General features: G+C 41.9%; 1 long non-coding RNA gene across 1 annotated transcript in view; it reads left to right on the top strand.

The window, feature by feature from the left end:
* The first annotated feature begins 3343 nt into the window (after positions 1-3343).
* The window catches only part of LOC137159138 (uncharacterized), a 63673-nt gene continuing 44065 nt past the window's right edge, over positions 3344-22951 (top strand). The window contains exon 1 of the long non-coding RNA XR_010921542.1: positions 3344-3429. This is a non-coding gene — a long non-coding RNA (uncharacterized lncRNA). The remainder of the gene's footprint in view (positions 3430-22951) is intronic.

The following is a 22951-nucleotide window of genomic DNA, read 5'->3' as shown; positions in this document are numbered from 1 at the left end:
CGTCATCTCTTCCCTGTTATAAGGTATGCTAGTAGAATTATTTTTTAGCAAAGTCTTCACTTGCTATCAGAGACCCAGACTTATCCACTTGGGATATATCTCTCTTTTATACCTATACAGAGCCCCAGTGGGGCTTAGCACTGGTACAGGGTCTCCCGTGCAGATCAGGTTGCATGATCAAGGCCTTAAATTGTCATGTAGGTTTGCTTTGTGCTGTTGAGCTCTTAGTGGTTTTCACCTCACAAATGGATGCATTTCAGTGGTGTGTGTGTGTGATTCCTGCCTACTGTTTGTCACGTGCTTGGGGAACCTTTGAGATGAAAGGGGATGTATCAATGTAACATTCTAGTTATTCTGTATTTTTCAGAGTTTTGTCATCAGGCATCATCTGTTCCTTGAATAAGAACTTGAACATCAAGCATGTCCTAAATTCAGAGGTTCATTCCAACTCACTGATTTTCAAGAAAGCAGATTGGGGGGTTTTTTGGTACATTTTCTGGATGTTCCAATCCCAGTAGAGTACTGCGTGGTCATAATTAATGGTATGTCTGTGCATTCCATCAATTATCATTTCATCCAAACTTTAGGGCCACATCATACACCGAGGCACATATGGGTAGGCCCATAGTCTTGCCTCAGTGGGGCTATGTGTATGGGATAGGATCTGCTCACACAGATCCAGGATCTGGTCTTAAATGCTAATAGCTCCAGGACCATTGCATTCCCTGTCCTCAGAGAAGGATAAGCCTGCTTGCTCCCTGAATCCTATATTACCGCAAAGGAGTTTGGGAGAAGGGAGAGCCATAGCATCTCTGCACCTAAAAAGGTGCAGAGTGCCCTCTTTTCCCCCCTCCCACACTCCATCCCCTGCTACACACACATTCCCACACTGGGGAGTGCAGAGAGGGTTTCTGCTTATTTGACAGACACGTCCTCCCTGAGGTCCCCTGGGATTGTGCAGTTTCTCATGGCCCCCTGCCCAGGCTGTGCCTGTCTGGCCCCTCAAATATTTCTGAATAGAATTTGGTGGATGTCTGTGACCTGGTCTATTTTCAGGGAGTCATTGAGCCAACTTGGGACCTATCAGAGAGAAGCCAACCCACTGACACACACAGTCCCACTGAAAGCATTTTGATACCACCAGTCCCCATCCACTTAGTTTCGCTTGTTGCTCTTACATGTGTGTGTTGCTTGGCCTAAACACTCCTTTGTAACCTTTCTGCAGTGTTTCTGAGCCATGAGGGGAAGCCAGTCACCTTTAAAGGAAATCATGTCAGGTTCGCTTCCATCAGGCACTCTGACTTCATCTGCATTCCTGAAAAAAAGAAAAAAGAAAGAGAGAGCGAGAGGAATAAGTATATACTCATTTGAAAATAGCAACAATGATGCACTGAGATTGCCTTGGTGCTTTTTTTTTTTTTTATCTCCCTCCGGTCGGGGGGAGTTTGTTATAAAAAGGTCAAACACATAACTTTGCAGCTTTCAGCCGTCTCTATTCTTTTCTTTTGCAATTCTTCTCTCTGATTAAACTTCCAGATAAGTCTAGGCACTGTTGCCCAGCCCTTCACATTTAATGATTTTATGCATCACTTGCTCTTGGCACTGCTCAGAGCCCTGCCATCTCCACTGCAGCTTGTGATCTTTGCCTTTAAATGTTTGACATCCACCAGCTTTTCTCTCAGATTTCAAGATGCCTTTTTTTGTTTTTCTGGGGAGGATGGAGAGGGAAGGTGATGATGGGTACCCCAGAGGGGAATTGCAGAGTACCCTGGGTTTTTCTCCACCTCAACTCTTTTATCTGCTGTTAATCTTTCATTTCTTTTTAGTGTTTGAAAAGATTAGGTAATCAGAGATGTACTTGCTGAATTCCTAACGGAATGCAGGTCTGAAACTAAATGGGGGGGATCAAAAAGTGACCCCCCCCCACTCAAAATGGATGATACTTATTATTCATAACCGAAAGAGGAAGGATTGCATATGTGTCTGTGTGTGAAGAGAGTAGGAGAGGATGAGGTTTTCTATTTAAAATTTCATTTTAGCCATGGAAATGTTGAAAATAACAGAATATTAGGTAGCTATGATAGTACAAACTGAGAATTTCAAAGATCAGCTAAAACAAGCTTAGCACAGTTCCTGTTGGCTAAAATGAACGGGAGAGAAGGGTATGCAAAAGAGGTTCTTTTTCAGATCACCTGGGAAAGTCTCTAGTGACCACAATGGTCCTGTTTTGATTCTTGGATGCAGTAATGCACCAGGTAATTAGGTGTTGGGTGTCCTGCAAATTTATGCACTCTGCTGTAGTGTCTGGTTATCAGCTAGGCAGACTGAATGCAAACCATGGTAATGACTGGATCAGAAACATGATTGGCATAAATATCAATGTAGCAAGGACTGTTACATTGGGGTGACCACATAACACAATGCTATAATGAGACCTGCAGCCCTATTTATCTCTCAGACCCACCTAGTGTATTGTCTCTGTGTTAAATTCTTGTGAATAGTATCAAAGGAAATGGAAAACACGTATTTGCAAACCATGTAAAGATGTTGATCATGGCGGGCCTGGATTGACTCTCTTATCCACGAAGAGTCAGTTCGGCTACTTCTGTCTGCTCCATTAAGGTCACGTCACACCCTTTGTATTTGTGACCAGGTGCTGGGAGTGAGCAGGCTCATTCAGCCCTCCGCCACTGGTGTCCCAAACCGTGGAGTGCTGGGTCAGGCTCAACTGGACCCTGACCGCACCGCTCAGTTTCAGACGTGGGGTGCGTCCGGGCTGTCCGTATCAGGCCAGCTGTACACTCTGGCCATTGAGCCCTTCCTCCATCTCCTCTGTGAGAGGCTGATGGGGTTGGTGCTCCACGAGCCAGAGTAGCGGGTGGTGCTGTCAGCGAAGGCTGATGACGTGCTTCTCGTGGTCCAGGACCCGGGCAACCTGGCACGGGGGTAGGCCTGCCTGGCCGTCTACTTAGCGGCCTCCTCTTCCCGTCTCAACTGGGTCAAGAGCTCTGGCCTGATGGTCGGGGCTGGGTGGCAGGCAAGCTCCCTCCCACCTGCACTGCAGGCCATCCAGTGGCGCACGGGTCCGCTGCTCTATCTGGGCGTGTACCTTTCCGCCAACCAACCTTCTCTGCCGGAGAACTGGCAGGGTTTGGAGGGCAGGGCAGCTGAGCGGCTGCGGAGGTGGTCAGGAACCCAGTACCCAAATAGTGCTGGTGTCCTAACTAGAGAGAATGGAAAAGGCTGAGTAAACCCTGCACAGGATGGGTTAATGAAGAGCAGCTGTGGGGCTGCTTAGCCCAAGCACTGTAAAGGCTCCCAGGAAGGAAGTGCAGGGGGAAGGAGGGGAGAACCAGCAAAGGGAGAAGCTGCAGCAACAGGGTGAGCTTCCTGTGACCAATGGCTGGAGCAGTGAGGCCTGTGGAGCTGGTAGGCTTTACTGTATATTAATAGATGGTGGTGGGATATAAGTTATACATAAATTGCACTGGTGCAAGCATGAAGCTGTTGTCTGTGCGTGGTTTGTGGGCGCAGAGGACCTGAGCAGCAGGGGAGCCTGCATGAACCCGCTACAGTATTGCTTAATGATCCCACTGAGTATATGCTGGATATAAAGCATGCTCCATAAGGCGTATTCCACAGAGTGCCAAATCCTGTGTTCCCATGCATCTTATAAATCCCCTTTGAAGGCAATGGAGCTCTATGAGAAGTAAATCAGTGCAGATTTTGGCTTACTGGATTGAATTTGGCTCATTGTTATTTGCATATATGTGTGTGTGTGATCGTTTTAAATCCTACAAAAAGAGCCAATTTTGATGAGATTTAAAGTACATGGTACAATGCTATATATTCTACACTTTTTTTTTAGTGAATTTAATTCTATTAAATGGTGTCAGCTTGACAGTTGGGGAGACTGACCTTCCTATCTACTCTGTTTGATCATTTCTTAAGTGACTATTACTGTAAAGTCTACAGAACAGGACTTGCCAATATGCCTCAGTCCTGACTGGGAAGAATCACCTCCATGGGTAAAAGACTAGTTCTGATTTCATGCTGATTTATTCACTCTTTAGCCTCTCTGCTTAACAAGCTTGCCAATTAAATCCAGCCGTGCTGGTAGGTTTTGTGATGCAGACACCTGCTCAGTAGCAAGTAGAATGAGACCCTGTGGCCGTTCGGCTTCAGGTCCCAGTTTGTGGGGTTTCTCCAGGTGCTGTATGCTTCTGTGGAGTGCTGGGTCAGGCTCAACTGGACTCTGACTGCACCGGTCAGTTATGGGCATGGGGTGCATCAGGGCTGTCTGCTGCCAGGCCTGCTGTACACTCTGGCCATCGAGCCCTCCCTCCATCTCCTCCGCGAGAGGCTGATGGGGTTGGTGCTCCACAAGCCAGAGTTGCGCGTGGTGCTGTCAGCATACGCCGATGACAAGCTCCTCATGGTCCAGGACCCAGGTGACCTGGTGTAGGTGGAGGCCTGCCAGGCTGTCTACTCAGTGGCCTTCTCCACCCAGGTCAAGAACTCTGGCCTGATGGTCGGGGCTGGGTGGCAGGCGAGCTCTCTCCCGCCTGCACTGTAGGCCATCCAGTGAGCGCAGGTCTGCTGGTCTATCTGGGCATTTACCTTTCCACCACCCATCCTTCTCTGTCAGAGAACAGGCAGGATTTGGAGGGCAGGGCGTTTGAACAACTCCAGAGGTGGACAGGACTGCTCCAGTGCCTCTCCCTGCGGAGAAGGGCACTGGTGCTTAACCAGCTGGTACCGTCCATGCTCTGGCACCGGCTCAACACCCTGGTCCCACCCCCGAGGTTCCTGGCCAACCTCCAGAAGATGATTCTGGAGTTTTTTTGGCCAGGCCTGCGCTGAGTCTCTGCAGGGATCCTGAGTTTCCCCCTGGAGGAAGGAGGGCAGGGCCTGTGCTTCTCCACAGCCAGGTCCACATCTTCCGTCTCCAGGCCCTACAGAGACTCCTTATGGTGCAGGTAGTCCAGTGTGGAGCACGCTGGCACACACCTTCCTCCACCGCCTCCAAGGGCTCCAATACGACCTGCAGCTCTTTTATCTCCACCCGAGGGGTCTTCCGTGAGACCTCTCCGAGCTGCCGGTCTTCTACCAGGACCTCCTCCAGACCTCCATGATGGCTGCCAAGGGGGCGGATCTCCTTGCAGAGCCCCTGCTACACAATCCCCATCTCAGTGGGCAGGTGGCGGAGAGCCCCTTGTTGCGCCAGAGGCAGGTCCTGGGCGGGATCACCAAGATTAGAGACCTCCTGGACTACGGCTGGGGGGACTGGGTGGATCCCCAAGCACTGGGTCAGCACATGGGGCTCTCCACCCAGCAGCTCAAGCAGAGTTAGTGATTATCGGTCTGCCTGCGCTGGGAATCACCCTCCCTGCTGCTGTGTAGATAAAACCAAAGACACAGCAGCACAGACAACTGCACATTATTACACAGCACAGTCTGTTTTGCCACTCAGTGAGTTTCATGATATTTAAAATCTACAGAGCTAGAGTGTGCCTATTAGGCACAGATCCATGTAAAGAGGTTCTGTGGAGCTGCATGGACCCAGCAGAAACTCTAGTTGGCCTAATGCCTTCAGGAGCTCTTAGTGGTCTTAGCCACTATGCCACCTCTGAGGTATGATATCCTTAATGAATTAATGCAGTCAGATTTTCCATGAAGCGTGCCAAAATTACATGGACTCAATTGTATTTGAAAACCAGAGCATCCGTCCTTATTGATCTATCAAGATCTGAGTTCAGGGTTCCGGTTTTGTCCTGTGAGGACTGATGATAGCAGTAGCAGCCAAAGATGCAGTCCTTCCACTATTTTGAGTGGCTGTGATGTCCTTGACTTCAGCAAGGGAACATGAAATCTTGGCTCTTGGCAGATAAGTGCAGAGAATAAGTGCAGAGGAAACTTTGTATTTGAAATGTGTAAGCATACATTATGGAGCAAAGACAATGAATCCATAGTTAGATTCTTCTGAAACAATTACTATGATACATTGATTGTCATTGAAATGTTGACATTTACCATTTCAAAATAATGAATGCTAGCAAAATAATCTCAGAAATTCAGAGTATGACTTTCTGAGAGCACCAGATCATCACCGTTATACACTCTGTTGGCTTCTCCATGGCGTTTGTAATATCTGTCATCCTAGCAATTGCTGCACTAGTTCATGGCCTTTATAATATAATCTCTGTCTCTTTCTCTATGGGGATTGTATTAGCTGTAAATCCAGAAATAGCCCATTCATAAATACTATAAACTCTGTTGGCTCCTTTGTGGAGATTATAATAGCTAAGAGTATAGAAATAGCTGGTTCATGACCATTACAAACTGTCACCTTGTCAGAGTAGTTTATGTTAGCTATGATCCCTGAAATACAGTATTCATAGGGTTTATAAATCCACACCCTTATAAGGAGAGATCCAGAGGCCCGATTCTCTAACCCTTTAATTGCATACCTAAGCTTGCTAAAGCCAATGGGGCTGTTTGTATGACTAAGGACTACAAATCTGAGTAAAATTTCCAGGGTGAGGCTACGATATTGATGAAAAGCACGAATTATAGAAACTTGTTATCTAAGACTGTCACTGGAGTTTTTGTTACTGTTTTATTTACTGTGTATCAGAATGAGAACCCCTACCCCACATTGGTGAGCAGTTACCCAAGGTATTGTAGTCAGTGAGACTAATCATGTGAGTAATTGCTCACCAGTGTGATTGAAAGGCTCATAAATCAGCCCATGAATTTAAATACATTGGGAGGAGGAAATCCCTGTTCTATAAGGGAATTACCATCTCAACTTTGTCCCATTGCTTTTCATCCAGGATAAGTAAATCTAGCATCTAAAGTTTCTTAGTGGCTTGATCTTTGGAAGAATTGTGTAGCAATCACTATATGGCACACTCCATGTGGAAGATATTTTGACTTGTGCTAGTTCAGAAGGGAGATGCAGAGTAAAGATTTGCCTAACGAAGTGTTTTCTGTTGCATTTAGCACATAAAGGAAATGTCTGCTTTGGAGATACATTTAGAAATATCCATGTCAGAGATTATATTAGTTTTCTAGTCTATGACACATTTCAGAATTTCTGCATTTATAATTTCTGCCTAGTCTTTGAAATTTAATTTTTTTAAATGACAGTCATATTATCTTGAAATAAATCTCACCACCCAATTTAGACATTTGACTTTGGTGGATTATGGATCAGCCCTTTAGGTATTTCCTGCTGTACTAGGATTGTTGTCCATATAACTGGAATTCTAGAAATTTATATGGGCATTTTGGCATTGTTGTTATGTATCAGATTATCAAGATCCAGAGGTTTACAGTTATTTTTCTTGGTATTTTGCTAGATAAGTTTATTTGCTGTAGTTTCCTGAGAGCATAACCTATAACAGAAGTATACTGCCTAGCTGTTAAATTTCCAGTTTGGTAAATGAATCCCTCCAGTTTCATTTTCCATTGCATTTTCATGAATCTGATATCTGACCTTTTGTCCTTGAGAGGCATAGTCTATACATTTTTCTGTCTATATATTGCATCAGTTGGGATAAGTGTGGGTAAAATTTGAAAGAAACATACTGTGCATCTGAAATTTATTTTGATTAACCTAGCTCTTCCAAAAGAGAGAGAGGTAGGTTATGCTATCTCTTTAACTCTTCCTGTCTCTCTGTGATATTGCTAGGTTGCCCAATATATTATTTGATTGACAAGTATAGTATATTCTGCCACTCACTCATGTGGAGTATCACCTTACCCAGGAATAACTTTGTTAAAATAAGTGGGGCTATTCATGGAGTAAGGTGAGTAAGCATGGCAGAATCTAGTGAATAGTTATTAAGATTTGCATAATGTTTTTCATCGTGGATTGAACAATGTTTGCAGACATGGGGTGAAATGGAATAAAATCAGTTTAATCCATGTTTTGGAATATATCCATGTTCCCCTCCCAGATATTTAAATCATCTATCATTATTACCTAGACTGTAAGCACTTCAGGACAGGGAACATTTCTGTTATATGTCTATACAGTGCCTAGCACAAGAGTGCCCTGACCTTTAGATGCTGCTACAATGAAAATAAATAATAATAATCAAGGTAACCAGTAATTAAGTGTGGTTTTCATTCATTGGCATTGGTTTTGATTTATTTACATTGATATGGAAGTCTGAGGTGGTACCATATTCTTGAAGTGCATCTAGTGATTTAAGCAAGTCTTCAGCATTACTTAACTGGAGTACAGTGTTGTCTGCAAAGAAGGGTCTACCTTGTACTTCTCATTGATCTTAATTCCAGTTGTAGCTAACTGTTTGCAGATAACAGTTGCTAGTAGTTCTGCTGAGAATGTAAACAATAAAGGGTACCCTTGCTTCAGTCCACATGACAGAGAAAACTTTCTGTTGATTTCCTCTTGAAGTTTAATCAACCTTATGGTGAAGTGTAGCACACCCATATTGCAGAGGTCAAATTTTGACCAAAAGGAATGGGTGGATTATGCCTGGTCCTAGTGCAGGCTTACTAAGGAAGGAAAGAATGCAATTTGATATTTGATATTCAAAATATATGCTACTGTGCCTGATCCCATAAATCACATGATATTGTTTCTGTTTCCTGATTGGCTGAGTTGAATGTTTATAATCAGATTTCTCATTCAAGTGCTCATGCGAAACAAATTTTAAATTCGCTTTCCACGAGCATTTAAACACGAGAGTTGAACACTCACTTCTGTGAGCATGTATACTAGTAAAGCCCAACTCAATGGGTTTTCACAGAAGGTAAGCAGTAAGGCTGCAGATACGGCTAAAACTAATTTTTACATACACTCAGATGAATATTAGTGGGAAATGTTTTGCATTATTCACCTAGTTCAGAAGCATGCTTCTGAAACGCTATCCTTCTAGACACAAGATGTGATGGAAATAGGAGTGGGTCCTCTCTGGGAGAGAATGCACTATAGTTGCAGTGCTTCAAACCATTAAAGTTCTTCTGTGGTTTAAAATACAACATTTTTTGTGAATGTGATTTCACTGTCCAATATGTAGGACAGGTTTCCATTAATCACAATTGCTCTTTTTTGCCTGTTGGTGAAAAAGGAGTCTGAATAAACTGGATTGATCAATCCATTATCAAGGTGTGTTTCCTGTAGGAGGCCTGTAGTGACATGCTCTTTTTGAAAAGACACACTGATATTCTTCCATTCTGTGGGGTGGTATCCCCTTGATAGTGCATATAACATTTTGTTCAATTTTGGCATACTTGAAAGTAGAGCTGGATGAAATTTTTTGGATGAAACTTTTTTCGCCAGAGAACAGTTTCAGATCAATTAAAATATTTTGCGAATTTGTGTCAAATGTATTGAATTGTTTCTGTCAAAAACAAAACAGAACAAATTTGAAAGAAAGAAAGAAATGCTTCAACATTTTTGGGTTGACCTGAAACAAATTTATTTTTTAATGTTTTGGTTTGGTCTCTGAACCATAAAAATCAGTTATTTTCACAGCTCTTCTTGAAAATTCACTGTGGGATGTCCTGCAAAATAACAAGAATTTGAAGCTGCTGCCAGTTCACCAGTTACCAGAAAAGCGTTCAAACAGGAAAAGTTTCAAGTACTACTGATCTAGCAGAGATGGATGGATAAATTTACAACATTTAATACAGTAACAAAAATAAATATCAAAAGGAACTACCAGACTTAACATTACTTTTGATAAACATACCACTTACAGAAGTACTTATACTATGACAATATCAACAAAGCTTTGTTTTAAGTATCTAATAAAGTATAAACTAATTGTATCTTCCACATTTCCTGGGTGTTACCAATATGACCAAGATCTCTCTCTCTATCCACCTACCTACCTATGACTTGTGCATGTGTGCACACATGTTCACAGCCTTGTTTGCTAGACATTTTTGTTTTGCATTGTACTTTTTTATAATCAGATTGGGGCATTAAGGTTGGAGTCCTAAGTAAGGGTGGTGGTGAAGAGCTCCCAGTGACCTTGTCAGGAGCCCTCCTGGAGCTGGTGGGATGCATGTCTTAAGATAATATAATATGACTCTCACCTTAGAAGAGTGGAGCATACACTTCTCTCAGTGACTGGCCACATCTGTTGATTAATATGGAAGAAAGGCAAGGATTGGCCTCCTTTCTTTCCCACCCCCATTTGGAGAGACCACTGCCTGTAGGGGCACTAGCTATGGCAGCTTTTACAGTTGAAGAAAGGGAAGGGTCCTTGTGCTCTCCTTACTTGTGCCCTCTCCACACAGTTGCTAGCAACAGTCTATATTTAAAATAATCCATAGGCAGCATTTTACAATAATCAGTAAGCACTTTGGGTCAGCCAGAGTTTAAAAGAAAACTAAAACTATAGCATAGGTTGGCAAAAAAGGAAAAGAAAAAAAAAAAGATTAATTTCTTAATGTGTCTAAAATCTGAGCAATTCCCAAAGGCACATCCTGTTCTCTGGGCTTGTGCCCCTCAGTTACTCAGGACATTGTTGGTATTGCAGGAGGAAAAGGTTTAGAGCACAAGAACCTCAAAGAACAAATAAAAGAATCTCTCTGAATGCCAGCAGTATCATTGCAAGTATCATTGACTAGGCCATTTACACAAGTGCAAGGTGAGAGGAAGTGGGCACTAATGCAGCTATTCTTGTCTGGTAGCATTTTTATACCTACTATGCACTGATGTAACAGACTGCACATGGTGCAGGGCAGTGATGAGTTGGGCCCTTCTCCCTACTGGACTGAGTGGGAGAGGGTTACATGATACAGTGCTAATAGGAGAGTGAGCATGCCCTGGGAGATCTGAAAGGCCCGATTCTCCATTGTCCAGCCCCTTGTGTAGCTATGTGCACCTGTGCCAAGTGGGTATAGAACATTGCCATTCTGATAATACACCCACTTTGCCCTTCCTTTGCATTGATGTAAACAACTATACAAGATGCAGGGCAATGGAGAATCAGGTCTTATGTGTTTCCAGAAGCCTGAGCAGAATCAGACTGAGCTGGGTGCTAGTTAGGAAGAATATTTTGCCTTCTCTCCTGAAAATCGTAATTCCTGAGTGCTTACTAAACAGTGCAGTAAAACAGCATGTGTCCCAATGACTGTAGAATAAAAGAGACATCTGGCCGAATTCTCCTCACACTTAAACCAGTTTTACACCACTGTAATTCACTGGCATCAATGGAGATACTCCTGACTTACAATGGTCTGAGCAGAGAATCAGGTCCGTTGTCTGCAACATATGTATTATTTTTTGAATGTAGCAAACTAAGTCCTGATAACGTTGCATTTTTAATAAAATAGCTAACTTTTTTCATCAATGAGATAATACATTCATTGCTTCTTATCACTTTTTTAAAGCAAAGTTATTGCCAACTGACGCAAAATATTTCACAAGTTAAAGAAGTAGTTAGATAAAGAACAGTTCAGTCACATAAAGATGTATTGTCTATAAAAGCAGCCACATTACAAAGGGTTAGGGAGCTAATTTGGTCCCTCATATGCAGAGCTCTAATTTGAAGTGAGGAAATCAAATTAGTCTTAATTAAAGTCTTGTTTGACATGACCATTTAAACACATGCTCCTTTCTAATAGGACTGATTTTACAGCTGTTGTATCATGTATTTACTAGACTAACCTGTTCTCTTTCCAAATTTACTTTTACATGTGAGATGTTTTGGATCAGATTTTATTTCCTCTTTTTTAAATCATATTTGCAGAGGGAAATGTGAATTGTTTAAATGACAAACAGAAATCATTATAGGCTTAATAAAGTGTCTTTGGGTAACTACTATAGTTTCATTTGAGACAGAATAGCTTAAGAAAAATGCCTTAGTAAGTGAAAAGCATCTCATGAGATGTCTGAACACCAAACCTTTCTATTAAAAATGAATCCACAAACATTGTCTTGGTTTCCTCTACACATCAAATTTGCTTATTTCACCTGTTTGATGCCCTGATGTACAAATGTCTTATATTGGCTACTCTGCTAATTTGCATCCCAGCTTGCACAGAGAAGTCCCAGAAGGACCACTGAAAGTTTCTCTCTTTGTCTTTTTGTCCCCAATTGAATAAAGCCCTACAACAAGAAATAAGGATCTTTTTCATAGGTTGTAACATTGAAAAATCACCAAAGTACTCTCCAATATAGCTGAAATTAGACAGGAAAGCAAAGGCTTTTGTCTCCAGTAGATCATGTGAAAATATTTACTAGAGAAGATAATGTTACCCAGGGGAAGCTGACAACAACTTAAAAATGAAATGCAACCATCAGGAGATTGTAGACTGTCACATCAAGCTGGCGACAGGAAAGCCTCGGTCATGCTGTTTAAGAGAACGAGACTTTGTATTTGAACTGGGTCATCAGAAGCTTTCCTTTGACCTCGGCTGTTTCTAACTGGCAAAGGCTGCCTGCTAACATTTGTAGTTTAATTGTCAATGGCCAATAAGCATGACTCTGCAAGCATCTTTCTTGCTTTCTTGCTTCATTCTCCTCCTCGGATGGCTAGAACAGCGGCAAATGCCATAGGAGGCTATGTAGGCAGATGCTCTGGAGCAATAGAAATTCCCATTAGTCCTGTTCTCCTCCTACTTAGATACCACTTCACAGATTGCATAAGCTAATTATCTTAAACATGAGGTTACATAACTCCGCAGAAACGTTAATCTTCACAACACCCCAGTGGGGGTAAGTATCATCATCCCCATTTTTATCAAAACACATGTTTATTGGATAATGAGATGAGACCACCCACCTCTAAATTCAGGGCCAACACATTAATGCATCTTTCTTGAGGCTGTTATTAGCAAAGTATGAGATACAACTTTTACTTAAGACAGGTGGAGTTGTGAATGGTATACATTTTTTTTATTGGTTTGCTTACTTTGATTAGGAACCTTATCTTCTTCTAGCAATACTGAATCGAAATCTCCATGATGATTTAATTTTAAACTCGTTATGATTATCGTGATAATTTATTTCTATAGTTCTGCAGGCATGTACAATGCTTTACCGAAATGGAAATATATAAAGCAAAGAACAAAAAATAAAACCTCTGCCCCAAAGAATTTTCCCTTTGTCCTCCATTGAATAAAGCCCTACAACAAGAAATAAGGATCTTTTTCAGAGTTATGCCAGAGATCCAGAATTCAGATATAGATTTCAAACGTCCCAAAGCTCAGTGTGAACAGATCTAGGGGTTTGGCTCAGACCTATAAATTGGGAACCAGCTATGCAATTCTAATCCTGCTGTGGGTTTTGAGTGTCTCAAATTTCAGGGTTCTTTAAGTACAATGTTTGGGTTGGAACACTCTCTACTTCATTATGCACATGTTGCAGAGAGACAAAGATGTTGTGGAAGATTAACCAAACAGGAATTGGACCCAGTACCTGAGAGAGAATGATATGTTTTTTTCTTTTGTAGTAAAATGGGCAGTTCATATAAATACATTTTAATAGACATCCCATTACCCCCAGCAACTTTCCATTCCCCAGTTCCCATACCACCACCATTACTCTTTGTCTACCAGTACATCAATTGTAGGGAAGACTTGGCGTTCACCAGTATCTCCCTCAGTTCCCATACACAGCACAAACTGCAACTGCAAGTCAGTTTCACATAAATACACTCTCTTATCAGCTAGTTAAAATCATTTGATAACAGAACAATATTTTTAACTCCTGAGTTTTGACAAAAATAGGGGGGAGAAGAGCTTTTCATGGTCACTTTGTCATTGAAAAGGAAAAATAATTACCGGAAAAATAATATTTTCACTGACAGTTCAGGGTAATTAGTTTCCCAGGGAGAAGGCGTTGGTAGCAAGGGGCTTTACACAGGGAGCCTTTGTCATTTTATGGATGCTCATCTGTCAACTGTCAGGTTGTTTCAAAGGAGCTCTGGCCATAATGTTTTCCCTCTGCACCTTTCCCATCGTGGTGGCCCAAATTTGCCTGAATAACCATTCGTCTTTCTGTTTGCCTAGTCTGGGCACTTACAATGAGCTGGGATGGAGCGGTGCTGCTGGAGCTGCATAGCATGGGGGTTTGTTGGGGAGAATGCTTAACATTTTATAACGGCTTTGATGCAGACGGATGTTCTGGTTGGATGCACTTTATTTTTCTGGACAAAATACGCTTTGCAAATTAGAGACAGGCTCCTTAACTTGCAAAACTAAGGATGGGTCGGTACTTTTTCCTGTATGGAAGAACTTCCCCTCAGTCCAAATACATTGATAAGAAATCTATTGCATTTTTAGTACGCTGTGTTTGTCCCTGTAAACCCCGTAACTTATCTGCACTCATTCATTATATGTCTATCTCATTTTAGATACTGATATTCTGAGACAAAAATCTTTGTTAAACTGGCATTAAAGTTACAAAAACATTTTAAGGCCAAAGTTTTCAAACCTGGTTGCCTTAAATTAGGCAGCTAACAAATTTCCTGATTATCAGACATGTTGATCTCAGAAGAAGTTGTAGACAAAATCAGGCCACTTATTTAGGTGGCTAGGTATGGGTGTAAGTTTCTAATTTTAGGCATCTAAGTCAGAACATTTGGCCAACTAATTTAATGGTGAAAAAAAGTATTAATGATTTAGGGTTAAAATATGCAAATATCTGAATTCCAGGAAATTCAAAGTTAAAATTTTAACTCGGCCCTCCTGTCTCTGTCTGCTCTGCAGGTTCAAGACATGAATTATCATTAGCTGACAAGTCAGGATGTAGTCCTAACTGACCTGGGTCCTAGGTCTGGGTGCTTGTGGCAATTAGAATCAGCTAGGAAGTGCCTGCAGTCAGAACTCAAGTTCATGTCTCGTAATAACAGGGCTTTTTCAATTTAGTGATTTCCCACCTTTAGAATTCACTCCCATAAAAAATTAATAGGAAAAAAAATGCACTTTAGAAGTTCATCAGAGCCCCGTTTCAGTGGCCCTCAGGCTGAGATGCTTGTATTTAGTTTTGAACAAGCAGTTTTGTTGTGTTTCTGCTTTTGACATCTTATTATCTCATTTTGAAGCGCCTCGTTGCTGTAGTGATAGGTGCTATAGAAATTAACTAATGAATCGTGTTAAACTCTGGATGCTTTCCTACTCAGCCAGGAACCTGGGAGGCTGCAGATCTCTTACAAGACATCCACTATGTCTTGTTCAGGAGAGTGCACGTAGCCTGATGTTTTCAGGAAAACCAATAATAGTGAGCAGTGAAGGATATAGGCCCCAATACAGAAATGCATGCTAAGCATGTGTCTGCCATAAAGCATATGGGTAGTTCCATTGAAGGTTACATGGCTCTCTCATTTTGGTTGGGAAATCTAGAGGGGCTTGTATTGCCGGGCGGGACCTGCCATATCACGTGTTCCCCTGACCTCTGCTAGTACATTCCGCACCTCCCATTCTCCCTGATTTCTGGCACTTCACACAGCTTCTCTCTGCAGAGCACTGGCTGTGACCATGATGACAGGAGGTAGTGCTGTACAGAGAAGCTTACCCGCTCAGGGCCTGGTTCAGCAAAGTGCTTAGACATGTGCATGAGTAGTTCCATGGACTTCAATGGCAAAACTCACATGCTTAAGTGCTTTGTTGGATTGAGTACTAGTATACTTTTCAGTGGGACTACTCGTGTGAATAGAGTCAGAGAATCCTAGAACCATAGGGTTAGAACGGACTGCAAGGGTCATCTAGTCTAACCCCTGCCAAGATGCAGGATTTGTTGTGTCTAAACCATCAAAGACAGGAGGCTAAGTATCCAGCCTTCTTTTAAAAACCTCCAGTAAATCCTCACCTAAGTGAATTAGGGTCCAGCAATCTGTCTCAAAGTATCTTTTCACTAACATTTGGAGAGGATCACAACAAAAATGATGATCATCCAGTTTTAAAAGATACAAGAGAGAAAACAAAATAAGTTTACTAATCAATAATAATGGTATGATTGATTGTTGACTTTATTTTAATATGGCAAGTATTTTTATATTTTGCATTTTTTCTGGACATATCCCCTAATTTTGATCAATTGAGTAAATATACTACACAGAGATCCCCAAAAGGTCAAATTCACGCTCTATGGATTTTATAGGGTGTCATTAGACAAATATAAAGATTAAGGCCAACCCACCACCAGATCTTTTCAATTTCCACTTTGGTCACTCAGAGATACTTAAGATTAGCTGCATATGCTCCCTTGATGGAGTCAAATTGCTTCTTTATTAATTCCATTCATAAATACACACTGGGTGTCCAGGGGAGCACTTGAAACCCTGATAATCAAAAGCTTATTCAGTGTCTGAGGAGCTTGAAAAGGAAATTGAAGGGAGAAGAGAATAAAGTTGAAGCTTTTCCTTCTAAACTAGCAGGAGGTTGTCTAAAATATAATGTTATGCACAACTTGTAGCTTTAGAGCTGGGGTTTGCGTGTGTGTTTGTGCGTGCATGATTGCGTGTGTGCACAATTACAGTAGTAAAATCACTGTTCCATGCATAATTAATTTGGCACGCAACAGATGATAGAATCCTAGTGCAGCATTAACAGCTATTTAACTCAGAAGTTAAATTTAACTTTAAATACCTGCAATTATTTTAAATATTTAAATAACTTTTAAATAACTTCAGTATTTAACTCAGTAGAACAAAATATTGAAAAGAAAAACTGACTTGTACAACATAAACGTAAAGAGCATTTCTGACAGCTTGAGCACTACGGGAGATTCCTCTGCTGCTCTGTCCTGGAAAGTAAGAAGCAGTAGTGTTTTTTTTTTTTTTTTTAAACATCATTTCTGTGAAGAAATTAGAAATATACAACATTAGTGTGCTACTCTTATTTGTGTGTGTGTGAGAGAGAGAGAGAGAGAGAGTGTGTGTGTGTGAGAGAGAGAGAGACAAACAATGGCTCCATTGACTTTAGTGGAGCATTGTCAGTTTACTCCACTTGAAGAGAGTACACCTACTGACACTACTCAAAAGAAATACATTCCTGTTTTTGAATTGGCATTATTTCTCCTCTACACAGCATACACATCTGCACCCATGTGAATGGATTAAAAGACAAATAAAGGAGGTCTGAATACCAGAGTATAATTAACATGGCATATGTTGATTGTATATGATTTGAACTGTTGCTAAGTGTTTGTTTGTAAAAATGATCACTATCTATTTGGCAAAGAGGATGGATGCAAAGTGATACCTGTTTGCTATAGTTTTTGGTGGACTTACCACCTCCATATCTCCTGCAATTTAAGGCAGTGTTGCATTTCCAACTAGAAAAGAGATGAACTGTTGTTGCCATGAGCTTCTCTCTAATATAGAGCTATCCCTGATACAAAGTCATTGTATTGTGCCTCTTAAATTCACCCATCTCTCTGTACCACAAAGAAATTCTTGGCTCAGCACACTTCTCAAGTGTCCTTCATTTTAGAGGATGGCCCAAATGGATCTTCAGTGCCCCTCCATGCAAACTCAGAGCCAAATCCGGCATTCCTCTTAAAAAGGCTGATCTTGTAGCCTCCTATTTATATGAGCTGATTCAATGGGACTCTTCATGATAGCAAAGGTACTGCAGGATTGCCGCTAGTATTGTTTCTCCAGCAAAACTCCCATTAGTGTCAACTGAAGTGAGTAAGGACTGGAAAATTTGCCTTCCAGTATTTATATAATGTAGCCATTGAGAATTATTTCCATTCAAATACTGACTGATGAAATTATAGCAGAAAATTTCCAGAGGGGTAGCCGTGTTAGTCTGTATACGGCAAAAACAATGAGAGTCCTGTAGCACCTTAAAGACTAACAAATTTCTGCAGGCATAAGCTTTCGTGGGCTGCAACCCACATGCATCTGACGAAGTGGGTTGCAGCCCAAGAAAGCTTATGCCTGCAGAAATTTGTTAGTCTTTAAGATGCTATAGGACTCTCATTATAGCAGAAAATGTTTATGATGAAAGAATTAATCACATACCATTTTAAGCTTCCTTCTCTTTCCTTGTGTCCCATACTTTGGTTCTTTTGTCTCACATTTGAGTGTTGGCAAATTAATGGATGCTGGGCTGAATTCAAATGTGGCACACATTGTACTGTACAGTATATTACACATAGGTAAGTGAGTACAGAGTGCATAGTGAGTCTGATTGTTCACCACCTTGTACCCATATAGCCATTCCTGTGACTACTGAAGGCACCAAGGCCATGAAGAATCCGAGATGAGGAGCGCTGGGAAATGCTGAGAACTGGAGATAACAGCACTACTGAGATAAATAATTACATTGACCTTTCCACACCAGCAATTAGGTTGGTGTAACTTGTGTCACTCGGGGGTCGGCTTATTCATACCCCTGAGCAACATAAGTTATGTCGACATAACCTGTGGCGTAGACAAGCCCTCTATAACTCCACCTTCATGAGAGGTGTAGAGTCAATGTCGATGTAGTTAGGTCGATGAAATATCAGTGTAGACAGTGCGTTGCTGACATCGACTGTTACTGTCTTTCAGAAGCCATCCCGCTGTCTTTCAGAATGCCCCACACTGGCAGTTCAATCAGTGCAAGCGCTCCTAGTGAGGACATGTACTGCCAATACAAAGAGCAAAGTGTAGACACGCACAAATGATGTAATTATTGCACTGGTTGTAAGCCAACGTAAGTTAAGTCGACTTATTTTGTAGTGTAGACATGGCAGAACCGGGTTCACAGGCCAGATTTACTCTGGTGCTGCCCACTGCAGCAAGCTGCAAACAAAACACACAATTTGAAACTATGTCACTGCAGCACACAAGATTTGGTAATATACCTTTGCATGCATATACCTTCGGTAATATACCTTTGCATGTGTACTTGGCCTATTTTTCATGCCTCCTGCCCTCAACACCCAATTAAATCAATGGCCCTTGAGTATGCTTGGCACTAGCATAAGAACATAAGAATGGCCATACTGGGTCAGATCAATGGTCCATCTAACCCAGTAGCCTATCTGCCAACAGTAGCCATGCCAGGTGCTTCAAAGAGAATGAACAGAACAGGTAATCATCAAGTGATCCATCCCATCGCCCATTCCCAGCCTCTGGCAAACAACAATCCCTGCCTATTGTGTCCTCCATGAACTTATCTAGTTCTTTTTTTGAACGCCATTATAGTCTTGGCCTTCACAACATCTTCTGGCAAGGAGTTCCACTGGTTGACTGTGCATAGTGTGAAGAAATACCTCCTTTTGTTTGTTTTAAATCTTCTGCCTATTAATTTCATTTGGTGACTCCTAGTTTTTGTGTTATGAGAACGAGTAAATAACACTTCCTTATTTACTTTCTCCACACCAGTCTTGATTTAATAGACCTCTATCATAACCCCCTAAGTTGTCTCTTTTCCAAGATGGAAAGTCCCAGTGTTATTAATCTCGCCTCATATGGAAGCTTTTCCCTACCCCTAATCATTTTAGTTGCCCTTTTCTGTACCTTTTCCAATTCCGATATATCTTTTTTTGGGATGGGGTAACCAAATCTGCATGCAATATTCAAGATGTGGGCATACCATGGATTTATTAAGAGGCAATATGATATTTTCTGTCTTATTATTTATCCCTTTTCTAATGGTACCCAACATTCTGTTAGCTTTTTTTGTCCGCCACCGCACGTTGAGTGGATGTTTTCAGAGAACTATCCACAATGACTCCATATCTCTTTCTTGAGTGGTAATAGCTAATTTAGACCCCATCATTTTATATTTATGGGATTATGTTTTCCAATGTGCATTACTTTGCATTTATTAACATTGAATTTCATCTGCCATTTTGTTGCCCAGTTTCACAGTTTTGTGAGATCCCTTTGTAACTCTTCCCACTCTGCTTTCAACTCAACTATCTTGAGTAGTTTTGTATCACCTGCAAATTTTGCCATCTCCCTGTTTACCCCTTTTTCCAGATCATTTATGAATATAGTGAACAGTACTGGGCCCCGTACAGACCCCTGGGGGACACCACTATTTACTGCTCTCCATTCTGAAATCTGCCCATTTATTTCTACCCTTTGTTTCCTGTCTTTTAACCAATTATTGATTCAGGAGAGGACCTTTCCTCTTATCCCATTGCTGCTTACTTTGCTTAAGAAGGAGAGGGACCTTGTCAAAGGCTTCCTGAAAATCTAATTACACTATATCCACTGGATCACCCTTGTCCACATGCTTGTTGACCCCCTCAAAGAATTCTAGTAGATTGATGAGGCATGATTTCCCTTTACAAAAACCATGTTGGCTCTTCCCCAACAAATCGTATTCATCTGTGTGTCTGATAATAATGTTCATTATTATAGTTTCATCCCATTTGCCTGGTACTGAAGTTAGGCTTATAATTGCCGGGATCCACTCTGGAGCCATTTTAAAAAATTGGCATCACATTAGCTATCTTCTAGTCATCTAGTACAGAAGCTGATTTAAATGACAGGTTACATATCATAGTTAGTAGTTCTGCAATTTCACATTTGAGTTCCTTCAGAACTTTTGGGTAGATACCATCTGGTCCTGGTGATTTATTACTGTTTAATTTATCAATTTGTTCCATAATCTTCTCTAATGACACCTCAATCTGGGAGAGTTCCTCAGATTTGTCACCTAAAAAGAATGGCTTAGGTTTGGAAATCTCTCTCACATCCTCAGCCATGAAGACCAATGCAAATAATTGATTTAATTACTCCACAATGGCCTTCTCTTCCTTGAGTGCCCCTTTAGCATCTTTATCGTTCAGTGGCCACACTGGTTGCTTAGCTGGCTTCCTGCTTCTGATGTACTTAAAATATTTTTTGCTGTTACTGTTACGGGAGAAAGTTCTTTACCCTGGCTTCTGGATCTATCACCGGGGACAGACTGTAAGACACTCCGCTGGTGTTTACGGAAAGTACCCATCCCTGGGTCTGTATACACGCTAAGGCCCTGGATACGTTTCCCTGTAGGATCCCTAGCGCTGATACCACACCTAGGTTATTCCTCGTCTGTATCTGTAACCAGACAGGTAGGATGCTGGCCACTTTCACCTGCACATCAGCCAATTGAGTTGATGATGATGTCAGAGGCTGGGACATGGTTCGTAATTCCCTACCCAAGGACCCCAGTTTGGAGGCCAGTACCTCCTGGTCGACAGCATTGAGCACTCCCAACCCCGTCCCTACTCTTCCTAAGATCAAGCCCATGGTGTCTCTCTTTGTTCTTTTGTGGCCACTAATCGATTCTATCCAACTTTTCCACCCTTTTTGGAGCGTTCTAGTATACGGTTCACATCGTGGCTCTATCCTGTGAACTTCGGTCTATAATTTTATTCTCAGATGCTTTAGAGAATACTCTGGCTCTATTATTAACTTTCATCTTAGTTGGCAGCTCACCACTACTGGGCCGATCTGGCTGACTCTAGGTGGACCAACCACCACTATTTCTTGTTCCCACCCTAGCCCGTAGGGTCCTGACATTAGCCACCTTCCTCCATCATATTCTGTTAACCACATCGGTACAGATCCCACACACAGGACATTATATTTCTCACTTGTGGACTTACAGAACTCATTCAATCTTCCATTTGAGGAATTTCCCATGGTTTTGTCCCTATAACACCTGATTTCCTTGTGTTCTGTATTCCCTGTGTATACCGTAACCCACATGGTGTCTAGGTAAGTCATAAATCTCACCTTCACCTCTAATACATAGTACCCTTCTGGTATTAACTCCGGTACTTGACCCTGTATATGCCCACACTTATCTCCTGTTGTGCCCAAGGTACTCCGGCATACCACGTCCTGATGGAAAGTGTTCCAATCAGGTGTATACCAAGTACAATTCTTGGAATTGTCGGCTTTTGATTTATCTTTGAATCTTTGGCCCATTACTATGGCTTTCCCCAATCCCTTTTGGTGGAGCCAAACTTCACCCTTAGTCTCTCCAGTGGTGTTCCTTAGTCCAGCTCTTCAATAGAGGTAACACCCCTGGACTTTCAAGTGGACAAACAGCTCCACGGCTCGTTTGGACGTTTCCAGCATCTTTTGTCCATCTACTGCTAGGGACTCCTCCCTTATAGAGGGTTTAATAACTGTGCATATATACAATTTATCTTGAGCCACCTCTAACCCATAGCTCCTTTCGAGCCATACCATATTTACAATCAAAGCCACATAAGTACATAATATCAGGCGATTGATGCTCATTTCACCACCTGTAGTGGGGTGGGAACATATTACAATTATCCTTTTGTATTGTTTCCACTCTCAACCTGATCTCCTTTCCATTTCTTAAGCTGTGAGCTGTGGAATCATTTGGTAGACCTTTTTCCCTTTTTGTCTACCAGTTCCACCTGATATATAGTGGGACCAGCCTTATTTATGATCCTTACCGGTCCTACCCAGCAGGGACACAGAGCATGTCCCATCTCTGAGTAGTAGCAATACAGGATTCGCTCTCCTACCTCCCACTCTTGGGGCTTTAGCTGTTCTCCCAATCTCCTATCCATAGTTTGGATATTCGCTTTTAGCTGGTAGGCCACTCTTAGCTGGACCTCCTATGATCCTGTCTAGGGTCTTAGATACAAATTCATTCATCTTCATCTTCTGCTGGAACTCGTCTGGAGGGACTCCTCCCTCCACCCACCAGAGTTCTGGGGTTCTCATCTTTCTTCCCACAAACACCTCGTGTGGGGTGAACCCATGTGATCCCACAGTGGATCGTACTGCCATCAACACAAGGGGTAACTTCAAGTCCCAATCCTTCCCAGACATACAGACCAATTTTCTCAGGGCTGTTTTCAGGGTTCTATTAGATCGCTCTACTAGACCTGAAGACTGGTGATGGCCTGCAATGTGTAACCTCTGTTTTTATTCCCAGGGCCTGACACAACTGTTTCGTTACTTCCCCAACGAAATGGGGGCTCTGGTCAGAGTCTATGCAATTGGGTATGCCATACCGGGCGAATGCTTCGTTTAGTAGGGTC

Source organism: Emydura macquarii, unplaced genomic scaffold (assembly GCF_026122565.2).
Source record: "Emydura macquarii macquarii isolate MOO-44397 ecotype Brisbane River unplaced genomic scaffold, CSIRO-AGI_Emac_v2 contig_1790, whole genome shotgun sequence".
In the NCBI taxonomy this organism is placed as follows: Eukaryota; Metazoa; Chordata; order Testudines; family Chelidae; genus Emydura; species Emydura macquarii.
Note: the sequence above shows the minus strand (reverse complement) of the source record. Positions and strands in the feature narration are given on the sequence as shown.